The sequence below is a fragment of the Clytia hemisphaerica genome, unplaced genomic scaffold, assembly GCF_902728285.1.
Source record: "Clytia hemisphaerica strain Z4C2 unplaced genomic scaffold, Clytia hemisphaerica genome assembly, whole genome shotgun sequence".
Lineage (NCBI taxonomy): Eukaryota > Metazoa > Cnidaria > Hydrozoa > Leptothecata > Clytiidae > Clytia > Clytia hemisphaerica.
The window spans coordinates 844,135-851,227 of NW_027104421.1; the positions used below are offsets into that span (position 1 = coordinate 844,135).

The 7,093-nt window shown below is 34.3% G+C and overlaps 1 long non-coding RNA gene across 1 annotated transcript; it reads right to left on the reverse strand.

Annotated features, from left to right (window-relative positions):
- Positions 1-2,912: 2,912 nt before the first annotated feature.
- LOC136820354 (uncharacterized) lies at positions 2,913-6,838 on the reverse strand. The gene is made up of 4 exons (XR_010848568.1): positions 6,755-6,838; positions 3,994-4,142; positions 3,605-3,749; positions 2,913-3,031 (listed from the first exon to the last, which is right to left on the reverse strand). It is a non-coding gene; the product is annotated as an uncharacterized lncRNA (long non-coding RNA).
- Between the last annotated feature and the right edge of the window lie 255 nt (positions 6,839-7,093).

Here is a 7,093-nt window from a genome sequence, read left to right on the forward strand (position 1 = left end):
GTCAGACGGTATTGATATTGAACGTGTCAATGAGTTCAAAATATGGAGGGCGCCCATCTCAAAACAAACAAACACATAAATTTTTAAAGCCAGTGATGAATCAATCCTCTTCTACGGTGCTGAATCATGGTCACTGAATGTCGCAAAAACAAAACATCTTGACGATCTTTACATCAAGATGCGCGGGCGGGCTACAATCAAAGGAGGAAAGACCACCAGACGAATCAATTTGTTTATTGATCACTTCCGATGATATCCGAAGTAGTTCAATGCCGACCATTCGCTCTTGCTGGTCATACGGCAAAACATGACGGACCTGCAAGACTGCAAGTGTACTGACCTATGTAGGTCCCAAGACGTGTTAGACGGTTCATCATCGTTGATTCAAGAAGATACTGGTCTGGAGGGAAACGATCATATAACAGCAATGTAAGACCGAGAGTCGTAGAGGAAGAGCTTTTTTCAATTCAAAGGATGATTCAAGTACAAGTTCAACAGAGCTCTTGTCCTACAGGGTAACTCTGAATCTTCAACTGTAGACTTTCGCAGATGCCTACAAGTCATTGATCTATGTCTCAACATACTTTGCAGAGGGGTATGAACCCCCTGGGTATATTTCATTCCACGTATACCCATCCCCCTTCTGTAATGAAATTTTATCCCCTCCCCCCTGTTTTACAGAATTTTTTTTTTCGATGAAACTCGCTCTGTGCACCACCAATGTGATCAAAGAGTACAAAATTTATACAGTAACAAGCCAAAGATTTCACAAAATATATGTCCAACCCCCTTTCGTATTTTATCCCTCCTACATTCCCATCCCCCAGTTTTTAGGCAGATATTTTTTTAGGTACATATTTTTACTTTAAAACAGACTGTGACCATTTTTATATGATTAAATTGACCATAATGTCTAACCCCCTTTTTATATGATTAAAGTGACCATAATTTTCCAACCCCCTTTCTTATTTTATCCCTGCTACATTCCCGTCCCCCAGTTTTTTAGGCAGATTTTGGTACCCGTCTCCCATGCAAAGACCCTAAAAAATATTTTTTTCAAAGGGGGTGCAAACTACTCTCAATCTATGTTCGCTTCAAAGGTATGGTACCCCCAACAACATGTCGCTTCAAAGGTATGGTACCCCCAACAACATGTCGTGGTCTTCTCTCAAAAAAAAGTCTATTTCGAACCAATCACATTGTAGATCTTAAGGGTTGGCTCCTAACTCAATTTTCGTAGCTTTTTTAAAATTCAAACATTATGTCTTTCTTTGTGTACTTAACAAGGAACCAAGATGTTTTTTTCGGACTTGCTTTCGTCTTATTTTACTTGAAGTTATCAGCTGGTCATGGCGGCTCCTAACTAGTAGAGGAAGTTTTAAAGGTATTATCCTACCTAGTTAAGTAGTGAATAGGAAGGAGTGATCAATGAAAGAATTGCAAGATTTGTTTATGTTCAAGCTATTAAGTCATCATGCGCATTTCACTGAGGTAGATGCTGGACTAATAGCCCTCCAATTGTTGCACAAGAGTTGCGTGGAGATATTGTACAGCTGAAATAAGATAAGAGATATTACTGAAAAAATGATAACTTTCAAATTAGATAGTTCCATCCCAGCGTCGTCCAAAGACGACAATTAGACGACAATTCAAAAACAGGCAAAGTTTGAATTTAGTGGAATCTAAAGTTTCAGAAGAATATAAATTAAGATTTTCTGTCCAGTAGAAATATTTTAATTTTTCATCTTCCTTTTCCAAACTTTTAAATTCATTCATTCAAAAGCGTCTTTCCGAAGAGGCATCACTGTTATCGAAATGTAAAGGCTGTCAACTTTTTTAGGAACAGTTTATAGTTCTTTTGATGATATAATTTTAAACAGGCTAGTTCAACCTGTAAAATGGGAGCCGGGGGTGATGTATCTAAAAGATTATTCGTTTTATTCATATAAATCAAATGAAACAGGACACTATAAGAGCTAGAGACATCATGATCTATAAAACATCCATGGAAACGTACCAGCTTACTGAGGATTTTTCTCGTTTGATGACTGATGACGTTTCGTGACTGATGGATGATAGGAAGAGCAGAGCTCCGTGATTGGACAGTTTGAAGAAATATTGGATGAATGAGAACATTATCTTCCGCAAGGTGAACCTCTATAGGTAATAAGCAAAAATAATAATCAAAACAGAATTGAATGAATCAATAAATCAGGGGGAATCGAGACTAGTTGCTCTAAAATAGCAAATTCACTTTTGTCTTTGAGAAGACTTTCTAATCTTTATATCAATTTTGAGCGAGATTCATTGCGATCGTGAAATTTCTCATACACCTATCAACCTTAACAGAGAATTGCATCCAATAGTCCAAAGACAAAAAGATTTCAGAGTCAATTTTAAAAAACGTTCCAGACCTTTAAGGTCATTCAAACATGCGATGAATCTTAACATAGTTCCCTTTTATGCAAAATTCATCTAGATTGATTTCATGAAAAAAGTATGACCAAAATATTGTAATCAATTTAATTTCTTATAGCACAATCAATTTCGTAAAAGTAATTCCTTACCCTCAGACAGCTCTTTCTTCAACTTCTTCTGATTCTGCAGCAAACATTTCATGAATTTTGAGGGGCGAAACTGGACAAAGAACAATTTTCTCATCTAAAAAAAATAAAATCAGAATAAATTAATTTCATTCCTGGACAAATTTTCAATAAGTGAAAATAAAATCTTCTAGAAAAACGTCACTCCCCAGCATATGAATTTTCTTCCAAAAAGTTGAACAACCAAGAAAATGACGTTGTGTGTCAACTTGGGAGACCCCATGTAGTTCAATAAAGATGAATACGATGATAGTGTTGAAATTATTAGAGACCAAGGTTACCTTTACACTGTTTCTGTTATCATGAATTATAAGCGAGGCTCGTATCATAGTTCTTTCACACTGTTTGTAATGGTTTTCTAGTCAAACCATACGTTTGTTTTAATTGGGACATCATCGAAGACAACTGCTGACCATAAGATAATTGTCCTAGAAATGAAATTGAAAGTATTATTAACAAAATAAAATAATCCTACATCAGCTTAATCCTTAGTTGGTGATAATGTAAGAATCGGAAAATACAATGGAAAACCTTTTATACTCACAAAAAGATTCTCATAATTTCATGTGTTGTCAAAAAAAAACATCAAATTTTTGATCAATTATTAAAAAAAATGAGATTTCAATTAAAATTTGAAAAGAAAAATCCGTGAAATTGGGATTGAAGGAGTACAGTTGTAATGTTGAAAGATTGTTTTAGATCACTTATGTGTGTAGAAAATGTTAAAATGGGAAAGTTGGAAAAATTTGGAAAGTTCAAAAATAAAGAATGCGGCCAGGTGAAGACAATTTTCAAGCTGGACCAGAAACAAAATATTCTTTAGGGTAACTACAAACTACCACTGATGGTTCAAGAATTGTGTACACTGATACAAAAACACTAGACCTTTGTTTAGTAATCTTCTGAAAAATAGAAAAAAACTTTAAACCTTTAAAAGAGACATAGTAAGGATACATTTTAGAAAAGATATAAACATTTACCCGTGATTTTAATTGTCGTACCTGGATATGTTTATTACCAAGGGCTATGGTATCCAGTCAATAAATTAAACATCCTTTATGTCTACGCTGTAATGGTTCGATAGAAAGTAAACTCCCTCTCGTTTCGATGATATTGATGTGAGTACTGGTTTACGGAGGCTGGAATCTAAAGTTAATGCAAATGAATACTTATACCTTGAAACACTTGAATGAATCTAAAAATTGCTTAGTAATAATAATGGAAACTTGGTGGGAAGATGAAAATTGTGTGGTGGGAGGTATGTTGTTTATTTATTCAAACTGATTATAAATAGAGAACAAAACAGCTGATAAACTTCAATAAAATCATTTTATCAATCAGATTTTGGACATCATGATCTTCATTTAGTTTATATGAAACTATCTGAGACCTTGATGAGATGTGAAGTCCTGGCTTTACTTTTTCTTTAGTGACCATGCTTCCATTTTTTGAAATTTCATGCTGTTTTCTTTGCTTGCGATCAATTTTAAAACTTTGGACGTCTTGGTGAATTTTGACTGACCAACTTTGATATTCTTCCTATGAGACAAAAATTTAAAATGAGATACATGTTACTCATTATTGTTTATCATATAGCTGTGCAGGGGGGGGTCAAGCCTCAGGGTACTAAAGCATAGCCTAGAGAGGGTACTTATCTAAAAAAATTTTTGACTCATACCACCCACCCATATAAGTACCCGGGTACTTAATGACTTTTCCCTTCTAGACCCTATACCCACCCAAAAAGTACCCGGGTACTTAAGGACTTTTCTCTTCTAGACCCCAAACCAACCCAAAAAGTACCCGGGTACTTAAGGACTTTTCCTTCTTAGACCCTATACCTACAAAAAATAAATTTATTACTTATTAATCTTTCTCAATTCTACACTCATCAAAATTAAACCCACCCTTATAACCGTTAATTTTAATTTTCCTTTACTATTAGCCCAACTAATAAGCCAGGCATAATTTACAGTAATACATTCGGGTATATTGATTGCCTTATTTTTTAAACATGAAAACAGATGAAAACAATGTAAAAGCACTTTTTCACAATCTTACAAAATCTTAGAACAGTTTTAACAAAAGATCTAGTTTCTGAAATATCTGGAAATATAAAAAGTATAAACCAGAGTAAATTAGCAAAACTAAACATAAAATAAGAAACTAATATAAACTAAATATAACCAGTTGCAATAGACCCAAGTAAAATTCACTTTAAAAACGAGAATCTGTAACACTTTAATCTAAACTCCATTTGTTATACTTCATTGAGCTTTGTTGTGAGTGCCCACCCAGAATGTCTTAGAGAAGTTATTATCAGGTCAAAGCATGCAATCAAGCAACCTATTGTGGTAAATAGAAACAAAATAATATGATACGAAAATGGCTAAAAAAACAAGAACGTTTCTAAACAGGTTTTTTTAATAAAGCTGAATAAAGAAGTAAACCCCCAACTATACTGTAATAACGTAAGAAAGCTTTTGAAATAAAAGAAGCCAAGATAGGATATAAATCAGAATTTTTGAGTTTTCTACTTTACCTGGTGGTATCAAAGTGTACAAATCTGGCCCATGTGACTATTTTGGCAGAATTTAGGTGACATTATCTCGCACGTTCTCGAACGTTCAAACACTTTGTTTTGTTATGATATGATTCGAAAGTACTTAGTGCTCTGTTTACATTGAGAGATCAACCTTGTTCTCAAGTGATACATTGTTTCTTTTTTCTTAACTAGCTACTCGGCAATCATAATAAATGAGGACTTAGGTATTCATCAAAATGTTGTACAGTTACAGTATACAAAAGGCAAAATATTATTTCCCAAGTAAAACGCAGGAAAAGCCTCTTCAGGAGCTTTGCTTTCTTATGGGCTTCTGATTCACAAGCTTCTGATAAAAGATTCGAACGTCTAGGAAACTTTTCGAATGTTTTTGTAGTAGAAAAGAAAAAATGTAAGAGAGAGAGAGAAAATATATCAGTGAAAATAAACACTCAGAAGGAGTTCATTACATCACTATTTCACGTGAAAACATAATAGAATAGAGGGAAAGGGAAACACTCAGATGGAGCTCGATCAAAACAAACAAAACAGGACCTTGGCTTTCACTTTCACTTCAAAACTTTTCCCTAAATTTCTTTTTCTTGGCAGGTCTTTTTATGTTTTGATATTACATCAAAAATATAAAACAATTTAAAACTTTCTTTTCATCGATAATATTTTTATATGGCAGAATCATGTTTTTATTTGTTCTTCGTGTCAAATTTTATGCTAGAAGTAACTTATTTTTAACCATCCAATGATGGAATAAAAATGTCACAGGTTTTTAACAATACTTAAGTCTCAAAGCCCTTAAATTATCTTGAAAACAAAATAAAACTCACCAGTACCCACCAAAATTGAGTCAAGGTACTTATTTTACAAAGAAAATTCACATAAGACCCACCCAATTAGTACCCGGGTACTTGTTTGATTAAACAAACTTGGCTCCCCACCCACCCAAAAAGTACCCAGGTACTTATCAAATTTTTTTTGGAAAAACACCCACCCCACCGGCTATGCTTTAGTACCCTGAGGCTTGACCCCCCCCTGAGCTGTGTTATAAAATGTGCAACTTGAACAGGAAATGACCTCTATTATAGGCTGAAATTTGCCTCCTGAGGACAGGCTTGGGGAAAGCGGGGATGCTTTATCAAAATCTACTTTTTTCTCAATTTCCTAGCAAAATTTGATTAATTTTAGCCTTCAGCCCCTCCACTTTTACGGCCGTTCAACCAGCTCTGGATGATTACTTAAGATGATGCTAGTTTCAATTAATTCTCTAAAGCCATTTTCAGTCTTAAAGTGATTAATATATATCATCTTATTGAAAACTGTTTGTCAAAGAACCTCAACATCCTAAGGTTATAATATCTTGCAACCATCAAACAATCACTTATCCACAGATTTGAATGCAGGATCTAGGTAAATCAGACCGTAAACCATAGATAAAAATACTTCAACGAGACTGTCCAAAAAAGTCTGGATATCCTATTGCTATGCAATAGAAATCATTGTACTGTAAGTAAATTTTAAATCTATTAAGAGAAGAGCGAGCTTAGGCTGAGTCAAAATTTAGTGGTACCTCAATATTATAACAAAACACCTGTACCTGTTTCTTCATCACTCAAATCTTCATACTTCCGTCTGTGAGAAAATTGTGAATGTTGAATTCCAACTGATCAAGCATTTCCCTGGAAAAAGAAACTTATTTGTGTCAAAAAAGTGCAACAAATATAAGTTATGCCATGCAGGAAAAATGCACTTACTTATTAAAGCTACAAATAGCACCCCCCCTGTCTTATGGTCATTTTGAAAATCCAAAATTGCTTTGTAGCATAAAACAGTAAATTCAGTCTTTTACTAAGTAATCTAGGCTCAGATCATGGTCTTTCGATTGTACCAGCTGCTTTTATAGGATTAAGCTCTCAGTTAAGGAGAGCTTTTTTGC